At 41.8% G+C, this 15,267-nt stretch overlaps 1 pseudogene; it reads right to left on the bottom strand.

The window, feature by feature from the left end:
- Positions 1 to 3,640: 3,640 nt before the first annotated feature.
- Positions 3,641 to 14,752, bottom strand: LOC118831559 (annotated as a pseudogene).
- Between the last annotated feature and the right edge of the window lie 515 nt (positions 14,753 to 15,267).

Below are 15,267 nucleotides of genomic sequence, written 5' to 3'. Positions count from 1 at the left end.
CAGAAATACAGTGATCTAAGACAATTCCAAAGGACTCATGATGGAAAATGACATCCACATCCAGAGAAAGGACTACGGAGTCTGAAAGCAGATAAAAGCAGATTATTTTCACTTTTTTTTCTTTCTCACGGTTTCCCGCTTTTGTTCTGATTCTTCTTTACAACACGACTAGTGTGGAAATATGTTTAATATATTTGTACATGTTTAACTGTATCAGATTACTCGCTGTCTTGGGAAGGGGGTAAGGGAGGGAGGAAAGGAGAAAAAAATTTGGAGCTCAAAATATTATAAAAGTGAATGTCGAAAACTATCTTTACATATAATTGGGAAAAAATAAAATACTATCAAGTGGGGGGAAAAAGAAGCAGGATTCTGAAGTTCCAAGAAGGGTATTGTCTTGGGAACAAGGTTCTCCAAGCAGGATTTAAACAAGGGTAAAGAAACTGGGGGCCATGGAACCCCACAAGACTGTGGCATCTAGGTTCTGAGCACTTAAAAGCAGAAACAGACATTTCACAAATTACACCTTTATTATCAATTTGTTTTTTTTCCCTTAGTATACTGGTACAAGTCACTTTTGAAAAATCCCATTTTTTTAAACATGTGGAACAAAAAAGGAGAAAGATTTTCCCTTACCTTAGAGGAGTTGGGGGAAGACACACCTACCCGGGCTTTGTAGGTGGAGCTGTGAATCAGTACAGCTATTTTGAGAAGTAATTTGCAATTATGCAAATAAATTGACTAAAATGTTCATACCCTTTGACCTAGAGATTTCAGTACTAGGCTTACACCCCAAGGAAGTCATTGATGAGAAGAAAGTCTCTACATACACCAAAATATTTATGGCAGCACTTTTTGTGGAAGCAAAGAATTGCAAACAAATTAAATGCCGATCAGTTGGGAACTGACTAAATAAATTGTGGTACGTGAATGTAATATTACTGTGCCATAAGAAATGGCGTATGTAATGAATAAATATAGAGAAACATGGAAAGATCTACATGAACTGATGCAGAGCAAAGTAAACAGAGCCAAAAGAATGATATACACAATGTTCACAAGGTAAATGAAAGAACAATCGAAAGGGAATTTTACAAAATTACAGAGAACAAGCAAAGCTCCCAAGAAGACACCTACCACTCCATCTCTTTGCAGGACCACAGATGTGGTACATGTCATACATTTTCAGACTTTTTTTTATGTATTGATTAGTTTTACAGATTTTTTGTCTCTTTTTTCTTTAAAAATTATTTGTTATATGGGATGACTCTTTGGTGGGAGAAGTAGAAGAAAACTGGGAGACATGCTGGTAATGTAAAAACCAAGAGATATCGATAAACTTTATTTTAGAAAGGAAATGACATCAATTAAACATTTAAAACATACAAAAGCCAGCAAAAGAAAATTCAGACTTGACCAAGGCCACGCAGCTCCTAGAGTCAGGGTTCGAAATGGGGTTTTCCAGCCATCACTCTTTCCACTCTGCTATTATTTCTAGTGTTATAACCAGAGACTAAATGGGAAGCTATGCAATAAACTGACCCTGTGCACCAGGACCTTACCTAGTATAGGGTGAATGGTGCTGGCCCCGGGGCACTGGGGGGTGGGGGCACAATTCCTATCTGGGGTGCCATTATCTCCTCAGGACTCCCTAAGATGATGGGTGCCCTCTTTTGGTACAACTGCACATGAGATAGAGACTGTGCCCATTTTGGCAGCACCTGTTGCTCTTTCCCACCCACCCTCACTGTCCTCTTTTACCCCCCTCTCCCACCCCCTCCTATTTTTTTTCTGGGACTGAGTTTTGTCTCCTTCCCCACTCCCACCACCAACCATCAATTGGATTTGCCCAAAGGGAAGTTTCAGCTAGTTATGGCTCTGCTATGAATGGATTAACTTTCCCACAGTATCTTCATCCTCTGCCCAAGAGTAAGAAGCTCCAGTCTCCCCTTTCCTCTCCGCCCCCCCCCCCCGTTCCCCCACGTGGTTTTTCTAATTGCCACAATCGTTTTGCATTGGGGCTTCTACACTCTAATCTATACCCCACCACATTTCACTTTCTTTTTGTGTTGTCTTCTGCAATTAGCTTATGAGCCCCTTGAGGGCAGGGACTGACTTTCTCTTTTTGCATTTGCATCCCAAGCTCTTAGCATAGTGCCTGGAACGAGGAGGTAGGCGCTTAAAAAGTATTTATCGACTGAAAGAAGCAATGCCCGAGGTCTCACAGCTAGTTAGTAGTAGCAGGACTGAGAGGAAAACTCAGTTCTCCCTCCTACTTGGTATAGTTCCCTTTAAGGTCCACACCCCCTTCCCTCAGTCATTCCTGTCATGGCAGCTTTTAGCCCCTTCACCTTGGTCACATTCCTCTGTTCATACTCCAACCGGCACCCTTGGTAAAATGAGGCCCTCACTGACCAGAAGCAGATGACAGTGGGATGGCAGCTACATTTCTTTTAATCCAGCCTAAGATCAAATTAACCTTTTCGGCAGTCACATCACACTGTTGTTGGCTCATAGTGAGGTCCTCATCATCTAAAACCTTCAGGTCTTTTTCATGTGCTGTGCCTTTAAGCCCCATCTTCCTAGTTCTGTGCTTCTATAACTGGGTTGATTGGTTGTTTTTTTAAACCAAGTTCAATAATTCCTATTCCATTTATCTCTGTTGAAGTTCATCTTAAAGGAACACAGAGCTAGAAGGGGTCATCTAGTCCAATACCCTTATGACAAGAAACCTCTCGTAGATGAAGAAACTGAAACCCAGATGACTTTCCCAAAGTCAAACAGGTAGTAAACATCAAAGGTGACATTTGAACTCAGGTCCTCAGAGACTCCAAAATCACTAGACCACACTACCTCCCATTTTGGTTTCCACCTATATTCTAGCTCTTTAAGAGGCTAAGTGGGGGTAGAGAGAATGATCCTGCCTTGAGATAATACAATACAGAAGTACAAAGGAATATTATTTAAGTTGTACAAATCCAAGAAAAAGAAATATATTTGGAGTCAGATCTAGTCAAAAGAATCTATAACATGACTCAATGTGGGGGATAGAAGTAAGACACAAACACTGTTTTCCTGATCATAAACAATTTATTCTGATTTCTTTCCACTCCCAGCATGATGTATTTCTTCCTATGCAGCCACTGGTCATAGTTTTCAGCTTGAACAATTGAAAAAACTGTACATCTCTGTCTGACTCAACTTGGTCAAAGTATCCCATCTTCTCTGGCTTGGATGGTGGTTCTGAGCCTGGCCACCTCTTCTTTGAGTTCAAATACCTAAGAATCCCTGCTGTATGGGGGAAGTATTCACCGATAGGGAGACCAAACCAACAAAAACCGCTTGATTGAAGAATGTCAAGCAAACAGGAAGCCCAAAGATGGAGGCCATAGTCAGGGCCATTACGGACCAGATCAAAGCTGGGATGAATCCTGAGGACACTCTACCAAGACCATTTGTCTCCCAAGGCTTTCCCAATGAAGTCTTCTCTTCTTCTGAATCAGAACCAGTCAGGTGGAAAGACATGGACCCTCTCCTGCTCCCTCCCATTTTCCTTTCCCTCCCCTTGATTATTAAGTCAACCCTATAGAATAAAACTGATGTGAACTTAGGACCTGAAGACTTGACTGGTCTAAGGCTCAGACTTAGCAGGTGATACCGAAGGACAAAGTGTTTTTATTTCTCTCCAGCAGGTCCCACGAAGGGTAGGGGATTCCTTTACCCTGGTGTTGTTCTGGGACAATTGATTTTATTGATTTCTGGACTGATGACCCCATGTCCAGCCTGATGCCAGCTGTCCTCCTGAAACAAAACTCTCAGTCTGACTTCCGGAAACCTGTGAGAAGGCAGAATGTGAAGAGGTATTGATCACAACAGAGCCTCATTCTCTTTCACCAGAACACTCCATTATGATAAGAACAATTGTGTTGCCTTATGTCCTGGTCTCCAAGATGTCCTATTTGGCCAATTTTAGCCCTCCCTCAATCAAATCAAAGTCAACTGCAAGTCATGTCATCATTTCCCTGATGTCATGGTCCTCTTTGAGAACGAAGGACAAACACAACAATTTGGTCAGTTTATTTTTTCTTAGAACTAATTGGATTTAATGAGTAATTGCTTGATTGTTTCATTACATGATAACTACATATAAACCTGAATTTGTTGTAATTTATATTCTTCTGATATTTGGGGAACATGCAGATATTGTCCCTGTAGGTTCATAGAGCTAGAGCTCCAAGATGACCTCTTGTCTAAGAATCCTTAATCTGAAGGCAGTGAATTTTTAAAAAACATATTGTATTTCAATTTAACTGGTTTCCTTTGAAGTTATATGTGTTTTATTTTATGCATTTAAAACCATTGTTCTAAGAGTTTGTAGGCTTTCCCAGAAGGCCAAAGGGACTCATGACCTAAAAAAGGTTAAAAACCCTTTTATCCCATTCAACATCGTATAGATGAAGACAGTGAGGGCCAAAGAGGCAGGAGCAGCCCTGAGGATACTCCACAGGTTTTAACTGTAAAAAATTGGAAAAAATGGGGGACAGCTAGGTGGTACAGTGGATAACGCACCAGCACTGGAGTCAGGAGGACCTCAGTTCAAATCTAGCTTTGGACATTTACTAGCTGTGTGACCCTGGGCAAGTCACTTAACTCAGACTGCCTCCAAAAAACAAATCTTAAAAGTCTGTGACTTTTTCAGAATCACACAGGTAGTAAGTAGCAGAACAAAGATTTGAAACCCAGCCCTCTAACACCAAAGCTGGCACTCTTTCCACGGAATTGGGCTGGTTTGGGGTGCTTAGCACCAAGACAGAATGGCTACCTAGGATTAACTTAGGAGAGCAAAAAGAACAACAGACCAGGGGTCAAGAGACCTGGGCTCTGGTCTCAGTTCTGTTGACATCCAGCTGGTAATGGTGACTTAGACTCTGTGCTTTAGACTTGCTAGGCCTAGGCATAGACACAGGGTAGGGATAATACTGCCCCTGCCTACCTCCCCAGGCTATTGCGAGATTCCAGTTCTGTAAGGTGCACAAAAGGGCTCTGACAAAAAGGCATCAGGTTCTAGGAAACATCATCCCAACTGATATTTACATGTTTCTGTGTATCACCTCATTTGAACTATGCCACGAGCCCATGAGGTAAATGCTGCAGGTATTATTATCCTTATTTTAAAGAGAAGTGACTTGGCCATAACCACATAGCTAGTAAGGGTCTGAGGCAGGATTTGAAACTGGGTCTTCCGAAGTCCACAGATCATGGATTTAGATATGGAAGGGACCTTCTTCATAAGTGTCTAGTCCAACCCCCCCCCCCCTCTCTTTTTTGCAACTGAGGAAACTGAGGCCCGGAGAAGTTGGGTGAATTGCCCAAGGTTACAGTCTAGTAAACATCCAAGAAAGGATTTGAATTCAGTTCTTCCTGACTCCAGTTCCATCACTGAATCCACTGTGCCACCAAGGTGGCTTATGATGAATTAAGAGTCAGGAGCCCTAGGTTCAAGTGCCAGATCTGTTACCAAATTGTTGTGTGCTGCTGGATGACTGATTTTACCCTTCTGGGCCTCACTTATATCACCTAAAATGGGGATAATACTCTCTCCTCCTGCTTCCCCCCAAGATTTGTTATTTGAAGAACAAATGAGATCATGGATGTCAAAGTGCTTTGTCAAGAACAAGCCAGGGAGGGATCACCATTATTATAATTGGGAGACTCTGCTAGAGCAGAGTATAAGCATGTCAAAGCAAATGGGGCATAGGACTCAGGAAAAACTCAAAAGTTACCTATTTGTCTTATTTTCTGAAAGAGGGGGATGAAGCCCTGAAGGACTCTGTGAATCCGATACACTGTTGAGAAACAAAAAAACAGGATTCATTAAGAGATTTGCAGCTAGAAGGATACTAAGAGCCATCTAGTCCAACCCTCCAATTAAGACAAGTGACCTTCCTACCAGTTCAGGGCGCTCTACTCCCTTAGGACCACAAGTCTCTGAGACATTCCCTAAGCTTTCTGTGGCAAGAAAGGCAGAGCCATAACTAGGGTAGGGTGACTGGAGCTTTGTCATAGAGCATCAATCTCCATGAGGCAATATACTTTCTCCCTATGGGCTTCCTCTGGCCCACTGCCCCAACCCCTCACTATCCCTCACAAACCTCTAGCATTCCAGGGCAACTGTGGTGTCACCCTCTAGCTCTTGTGACTGTGACAATTATCTCTCCAAGTCTTTTTTCTCCTACTTCCTGCTTTCCCTACCCACCCCATCTTTGTCAGGGGGTTGGGAGTCAGGAGCTGTTGGTTAATGTAGTTTCAGATTCATAGACCAGACTCCCTTGGACACATCTTTCCCTACCACCCAGAGCAACAACATCTGATCAAGGCAGTCTGCTCTCCACACCTCCACTCTCCCTGCTTCCCACCCCCCGCCCCCACATATTCACTTGATTGAATTTGCCCCAGAAGCAAGAATTCCCAGTTATGGCCTTAAAGAAAGGTCCCAGGTCGTAGCCCTACTTGACCTTGTTGTTCAGTGTGGAGTGGAACAATAGCTTCTCCTACTTCTGGACCCAGGTTCTAGGTAACTGCTAGAAGCAAAGAGATGGGGTGGCCAGGTTCCAGCCCCATTTCTAGGATGTTTCTCAAAAGACAAAGGGAAGTTTGGGCTGAGTGTCCCGTGCCCTCTCTTAATGCCCTTCTCTTGGCTTTGTCCTCGCTTCCTTTGCCCTCACGCTCTTTCCTTTTTATTCTATATCAGGAAAGGCTCTGAAAAACTCATTTCTATTGAGCTATGAACGACTAATGATGACTGCAGGCTGCTAGCCTTCCTAGGGGTCTGACATTTTGTCAAGTGAGAAAGCCTAAAAATCAGGCAGATCCTAGAGTGGGACTTTTGGGGTCTAAGTCAGTCCGGCATTTCTCATTCATATTGTGCAATCATCTTATTGTTCATTCACATTATGCACTGTATTGTTGTCTTCTGTGTACATATTCTTACCTCCCTTCTAGATTGCAACTTCTGAAAATAGGAATTAGATTTCATTTATCTTGATCTCCCCCACAGTACGTGGGGCCTTGACAAATGGGATTCAATGAAGACTTGTCAAATGAACAAATTAATGAATTTTTGAATTGCCAGGAAATTGAGAGCTACACACTGTGCATAACTTCAGTAATTAACTTATTTCAGGTACCTGCTAACATCTATTTCTATGTTCCTTTAAATGGGCCTTTCCCTTTTCCACTTTAAGCAGTCCCCTTTTATACTGTTCTATTCAATGTTGCAAGTGCTCTGAAATTCTTTTTTGGAAATAGATGAGGTATAAATCCTAAATGAGGAAATAAATACCAGCATCGTAAGATGGTCGATTTGCAATATGTGGCTTGTAACTACCGCAGACCAAGTTACAACACTGTGGAACTACCCAGATCCATGGGGTACTTGAAATCCTACTTACCCAGGCCGAAATATATTCCAATGGTCTCCAGAGAAGCAAAGGTTAGCAAACCAACGCCCAGAGACATGAACCAATCTGGGAAGTTGAGCAAGGGAGAATGTGGGTTAGCTTCTGTGTGAGCACTACCAGACCTCTCTCTCTCACCCCTCATTTTCCCCCAAGCCAGCCTTACCTGCATAGTAGTGATAACAAACTAGCACTGACCCAATAGCAAAGCAAAGAAGGACAAAATGGAAAAATTCATCTGAAAAGGCAAGAACCGAAAATTAATCTCTGTTTTGCTCTCCCAGCCTGATAATAAAAATTTTCCCTTTAAATAATTAAAGGAATTATAGAGTTTCCAATATGGAGTTTCCAATGGGCCATTGACTTCACTATCTATAATTATAAACTCCATGAGTATAGGGACTATGTCTTACCTAAAAATTATATCTCCCCTAGCACATACTTTGCTGCTCTGTACACAGTAGGCCTTTCATAAACATTGGCTAAATTTGAACTCATGTCCTACCTGGGAATCTCTGGGTCTTAGTTTCCTCACCTGTAAAATGTAGGGGTTGGACAAGAGAGCTGCTAAGGTCCTTTTCAGCTCCAAACGAATAAATCCTGCAAGCCTACAAATTCTGCTTTACCATCTACTGTCCAATCCTTCAACTAATGCCCACATTTTGTCCCAGCCCCATTTTTCTTAAATCATATAAAATTTTCGTTTCCTGACTTGGAATCCTAGGATGTTAGAATAAGCAAAGAACTTCTAGGTCATCCAGTCCAGTGGTGTCAAATTCAAATTGCAGGCAGCATAATGACTAAGAAAACCACAAATTAACATTATCTTTGCTGTATTATATTTTTATTTGGTTTGTTTAACATTTCCCAAATTTGGGAAACAATATTTTCCAGATAATAGTTCCTCTGGAGTTTCACCCCCTTGATCTAGTCCAACCCCTTCATACGACAAGTGAGTTCAATCATGTTGGGATGGCTAAGTCCTTCCTTCACAGAAGCCTATTGGATGACTTCCTGTCTTCTCCCTTCAGGATAAGTTCAGTACATATCCATCCTTTGGGGTTGAAACAAGTGTCATCCAAAACTCAGTCTTCCAAGTCTCTTCCCAATTTAGACCTTGTCAGGAATTTCTCCCTAGCCTTATCTTTTGGTTTCCATAGTTCTGTTAAACATTTCCTATCCAGTCATTAAATATTAGACTAAGGAGATATTTGAGATTAGAATTAGAGATTATCTAATCCAATGCCCTCATTTTACAGATGAAGAAACCGAGGCCCAGAGAGCAGAAGTACCTTGTCCAACATCACACATGTAATATCAGAGTTGGAATGTCGGGCCTAGAAAGTATTTTAGAACATACAATGTCAGGGTTAAAAGGAATCTTCGGAGACCATCTGATCCATCTCCTGCATTTTATACGTAAGGGAAAAGAAAAGCAACATGCTCAAGGTTATAAAGCTTACTGGTATCTCAGCATTGTGGGAAGGTAGTCAATGTTCCTGCACCATTTTTATTATCCAAGTGTGAACAATAAACTACAATACAATATGATCCACTCAGTTTAAAACTCTGACTCCGAAATGGGGAAAAGCAGCTTTGAGGCATGTGGAGAGTTTCTTACCATCTTTCTCTATGTTCATTCTTCTTGCCTGACTCTCTTCTATTTCTGGCTCTTTAAAACAAAAGGATAATTGTATTAAGATGACAATGACTTTTCAAGGGGTAGTTTTCACTTGAAAAATTAATTTCTTCTCCTTCAATTCTTTTTCAATTCGATTTTCTCTTTCAATGCAATGTATTTTTCTTCTTGAACTAAAGGAATAGCTCTGGTTCATCTAATCTGCAAGCTCACGGTATAAGTTAAGGCCAGGGAATGCAAACCCCCAAATTTAGTGTTCAGTCTGCTCAATGACTTCTAAACCCATAGTAAATAAGCCTAACTGAAATTACCACCCATACTACTTAAATCCTTTGATGGCATCACCTACTAGACTGGAAAACTTCTCTCTTAATTTTTTTTTTAATTTTCAGCTTCAAATTGTCTCTCTCCCTCAACACCTTCCTCTATCCACTGAGAAGACCAGAAATGTGATACCCATTATGTGAATTCTCAGTCATGCAAAACATATTTCCATGGCTTGTAAAGTTTCTTGAAGGCAGACGCCATGTCTTAATTTATTTTTTGTATCTTCCCCAGCACCTAACATAATGCTCTGTATACAGTAGGCTTTCAATAAATATTTGGTAAGTGAGTGATTAAATTGCAAAGGCTGGTCTGCAGCTGGCAAAACTGCAAAGGTGTTTATAAGGTTTGACTTTGGTGCTTCCCACCTCCCTTTCTTCCCTCCCTCCCCAGTTCTAGTGCCTTTCTGCTCCCCGGACACCTTATTTTCTGGATAGCTAATGATGGTTTCAGGTGCTCCCTCCTAGGAGTAGTTATAACGATCACCCTGTGTCGTTAGTCCTCTTCAAAAACAAAGGACCACCACCAGCAACAGTAGTTGCCTTTTATGTAGTACTTTACAATTACAAAGCACCTTACACTCATTATCTCAAGAGATCCTCCCAACAACCCTGTAAGATGGGTACTAAGTGACAAGTGAAGTGACTTGTCCAGTGTCACACAGCTCAGAGATCCAAACACAAGTCACATTTCACTAACACTACTACCCAAGAACCCTTAAAGATCCAAGTGAATGAATGGTGGTAGTAGGTTAGGTAGGAAAGGAGGTATTTTAGGGGGCAGTGACCCTTTCCCAGTATACCTTGAATTCCATTAGGTAGATGGCTGTCTGTTCAACCTGTATATAGGACCAGCCCTGTGGTGCTGGGGCACTCACTACCCACAGCCTTTGAATGTGTCTGGCAATGTTTTACCCTGGAGGCAAACCCAATATCTGTCACCACACTTTTAGTTTATATATTTACCATCTGATGGTACAACTTCTCTTCTTCTAAGCCCTGTAAACAAGAAGCCAAACATTAGTTTCTGCTCTCGCCCAATATGGAGAACGCAACAATATGGAGAACACGACAATATGGAGAACATATTTGTTGCCTCAATAATGACAAACTTATAACTGGGATATTTACCTGATTCATCATAGGGTTTTATGTCTCCAGGTGTACCTACCCCATCCCCAAAACAAATGAAAACTATCAGTATCTAGCCATTATCATTACATTTAGAATTTGAAAATAAGAAATAAGTTTTAAGTAGCATATTATTTAAGAGGCATAAGACTGTTTTAGAACACACATACACACACACACACACACACACACACACACACACACAGATGAACACTGAGTAGTTGTCAAAAGGGTGAAGACCTGCATTCTTGTGAAAGAAAATTGGCCAGACCTTCTATAAAACGGCTAATGGAAGCTGCCCAACTGCAAAGAACCAATTGATGCCGGACTTCCAGTAAGGACAACATTATTATTAGAGTTTAGTAGATAATGAAGACCTAAGTTATGCTCCTACTAAGTTGGGAAGCGGTGAGTTCAAAAAGAAGTTAAAACTCATTTTCTTGTTTACGTGAGTAAGTCGCTTTTCCTGAGACATCATTCCCAATTTTATCCCTTTGCCTCCCAGAGAAACAAGGCATTTTTCTGGTCATTCTAACTATATTGTTGCCATTTTGGATGTCATTAAGAATTTACTGCAACAAGATAATGTATATAAAAACATGTCACAAGCTTGAGATTGCTATACAAAGTATAAATAATAATAATGGCTAACAATTACATAGCACTTTGAGGTTACAGGCATTATTTTATCTGATCCTCACAACCACCCTGTGATGAAGTGCTATTATCATCCACTTTACAGATAAGGAAACTGAGGCTGAGAAGGTAAATGACTTGCCCAGGGTCACATGACTAGCAAGTGTCTGAGGTGGGATTCACACTCAGGACTTCCTGATTACGAGTCCAGCATTCTATCTACTATACTATTTAGCTGCCTTCTAAAGGTAAGCTATTAATGTTCCTTTGGAAACCACTTTACTAATTGTTTTCATGCCAACAGCACCTCATTTTGGCTTCTTCTGAAATGATGGTAACTTTTCCTCATCAACCAATGGTTAATGCTGAATCACTATTAAAATTCTTATTAATTATCAATGCATTAATTAATTACTCACTAGTTAATTAACTTATTGATCTACCTGCATAGGGGTTAAATTTCCTCCTCTCAATAGAATGTAAGTTCCTTGAGGGCAGGGGTTACTTGATTTTGTCTTTGTATTACTAAAAACTAGTAGAGTGCCTGGTGCATATAAGACAGTGTGGGTGGTTGGACTTGGAATTAAGAAGACCTGGGTTCAAATCCAGCCTCTTACCCTAGACATGGGACCCTGGGCAAATTGCTTATGCTCTCAGCCTTGGTTCCCTCACCTGCACAATGATGGGGTTGGACTTGATGGGCCTCCAAGGTCCTTTCCAGCTCTCAAGCTATGATCTTATGAAATGTCTGGTTGAGTTGAATTAAGTTAACCTTCATAGAGCTGAAGTTGATCCTTCTTATGTCATCTTTGATGATATCTGGATGGGAACACGGACATTATTATGTGCAAGGCTCTTTACCAGGCAACAGAAAGTAATACACAGATGAAGAAGCCTTGGTCCCTGTACTCTACAGAGTTTGCTGTCTAGCAAGAGAGCTGAACCATGAACCCAAAGAACTGGAATATAAAGAAAATGTGAAAGGGGAGAAAATGCGATCAAGGGACATTACCCTCTGCTGGGGCTCAAGGACAGTATCATGGGGAAGACAGTGTCTGAGCTGTGCCTTAAAGAGGGGAAGGAATTGGATGGGGGGAATGGAGGAGGGAGAGCATTCTACACTGAGGCAATGATTGGATCCTCTCAGAGGCACTGTTCCAAGGGGGAAGAGCAGAATTGGTCTGTGCAGTTGGAAGGTAGAACTAAGATGAGTGGGCACATTGTGTTCGACTCAATGTGAGGAAGAACCACCAATTGGAGCCTTCCAACAATGGAATGGATTCCCCTCCCAGGAAGAGCTTCATCAGAAGCTGGGTGACCACCTGGCAGGGTTACTTGTAGAAGGGATTCCTGTGCTCAGAGAAGGTTTGAACTAAATAAGCTCCAGAATCTCTTCCAACTAAGGTTGGGTGACTGGGACTTTGCAAGAGGATCCCAAATTGTAAAGGCCATTCGGAGCAGTTGGGATTGAAAACTTTAGCAGGTTAAAATAGTTAAGCATATCACAAAGTTAGCAAAATAATTCCACAGTTAAAAGATGGTAATTTCCTCCCCCTTTCAGCAATACTTGCTGATCAGGTGAGTCTTGGACGTGATCTCCTGGGTGTCTCCCCAAGAATAGCCTCCCCAACAGCTTCCCAGGGTTCCCACCAATGAGCCAACATGCTGGAGTCTCTCCCCATAAGTTGACTTCTGTCCAAAGGTGATTGATCTTGCCCAGGTTTTTCCTATTCCCACTCACTTCCTAACCACTTCATTTGAATTTGTCTTGAAAAGTTGACTTGGGGTAAATTTGCAGCTGCCGCAATGCAGAATCAGGGTCGTAGATCTGCTTCCAACTCTAAGAGTCTCTAGAGCTGTTGATTTTCCCCTTCCATGCAGGTCACTTTGAAACCACTGCTAGGGAGCTCACCTGGACGGGGCTTTTTGTCAGATCCTAGGGAGATGGGCCTCGTCACTGTTGCTATCTATAAGAAGAGTCCAGATTTGAAGGATAATCAGCAGAAAAGTCAATAAAGCTAGTTTAAAATTAAGAATAATAAAAATGTTAAAAAAAAAGAACATGATTGCTACTAAACAACCACAGAAGTCAGAGTTATGTTTCAGTGACCTTAAACTTCTCCTGAAGAGGATGAAGACAAGGAACATAAGGCGAGAGGTAATGGAACAAATGGAAACACTGACCTGTTTGAGTGGGTAATAAACTAACTACATCCAAGGCTGCCCTAAACATCCAAAGCAGAGGATTATTTACTGACAACAGAGGCTAGGGAGCGGATAATTGGGATAATAAAATATCAATGAAAACTTTTTAAAATGTAGATCCAAAGTGAAAATTGGATTACCTGACGATGATGATGACGAGGATGACGACGATGATGATGATGATGAAGATGATGATGGTGATGATGGAGGTGGAAAGGGAGAGGAAGAAATGGCATTTTTATGTTCTCCTGTTGAAAGAGGATACTCCTCTTCCTTTTCATGGACTTCGGTTTTTTCTTCTGTGAAACACGTAAGACAGAAGACTTTGATCAGGCCTGCCTTCACCCTCTTGTATCGGAGATCAAGGATCGCTAGAGAGTTTCTGGCTTTTCTACCCACCAGGAGTTCCCTTGAACTTTGGTGAGCAGAGGGGCACCTGGCCATTACAGAAAGTAGGGCTAATAATGGCAGTGGTACAGACCTACAAAGGAGGAGTTTATACTAGATGATCCACCTCCCAAATCCCAGGAATCTAAGGAATAATTAAGTTACTAATTATTTGATCGATGTTTCTGTCCCACAACTAGGTTTTGTTAGGTGACCTTGAGAGTCCTTGGGATGCTAGTGAGCAAATGGACAGTAGTTTTAGTGGGACAGTCCTCACTGGACATGGCTCTGACTTGGAAGTGCCAAGAATTTCTCCTTTACTTGATTCTAAATCCTTATTTCCACTCCCATTCCCCCTCCCAAATCTTTGATTTATCCCGGAGTGGTTTCACCAGTGGGCTTTTCCGTATGACAAATTCAACAAATATTTAAGAAATATCCGAGGTGGGCAAAGCACTGTGCTAAGTACTAAGGAAGCTAAAACTTTACTTGAATAAAATTTAGTGATCTTATGGCCTTCGGCCTTATCTCCCCTAGGGGAAAAGGGAACAGAGCAAACTTTTTCCCAGTTTCTATTCTTGGGCCAGATGGGGTTCTTTTTCAGATGACTATAACGTCTAGGCCTATCCCAGCCCCAACCCAAACATTCAGGAGCTCCAAGGCTCCATCCTGGGATATGGATTATAGCCTAGGAAATCCCTGCATCTGGAACTCATGAGGAACTAGGTAAGGAAGTGCAGGAAGCTATCTGGACCCCAGGCCACAGTACAAGGGCAGTGGAAAGATATGCTAGGCCAAAGTCATCCTCCCCCATCCCCCTGGCAAAGAGCTCCTTCCTCCAAAGGTCATAGTGCTTGGTCCTTGCCTTCTGGAGATCAGAGGTAGATCTGGTCTAACCTGCTTTTGCAGTATCTTTCTCGATTGGCTGGTGCTCATCCCAAGGTGGAGTGGGTGTTCCAGTAGCGGTCATGGCTTTTCCTGCAGAAATCACAATGATGATAATGCTAGTCTCTTCAATTCAGTGCAATACAATGCAATCTGGTATATATTGTAGGAAGAATACTGGAAATGGAATCAGAGTACAGTAGCTTCAAATCCTGACTTTAACATTTAACCTCTATGACCTGGGGCAAGTCCCTTCCCCTTTCTAGGGGGAAGATGAGATAAAACAGGTAGAGGGAATAAGCATTTATTTAGCATCGACTATGTGCTAGGCACTGGGCTAAGCACTTTGCAAACATTATCTCATTTGATCTTCACAACAACCCTATGAGGTAGGGGTTTTTTTTTACAGTTGAGGAAACTGAGGCAAATAGCATTTTAGTGATTTTCCCGGGGTCACACAGCTAGTGAGTGTCTGAAGCCAGATGTGAACACAGGTCTTCCTGACTCCAGGCCCAGAGCTCCATGTGCTGTGCCACCAACTGCCCCTAAAAGCATTTCACAAGCCCCAAATAAATGTCAGCTATGATTATTATTCATTGTTGTT

The sequence above is a fragment of the Trichosurus vulpecula genome, chromosome 9 (genome assembly GCF_011100635.1).
Source record: "Trichosurus vulpecula isolate mTriVul1 chromosome 9, mTriVul1.pri, whole genome shotgun sequence".
Taxonomy (NCBI): Eukaryota; Metazoa; Chordata; class Mammalia; order Diprotodontia; family Phalangeridae; genus Trichosurus; species Trichosurus vulpecula.
Note: the sequence above shows the minus strand (reverse complement) of the source record. Positions and strands in the feature narration are given on the sequence as shown.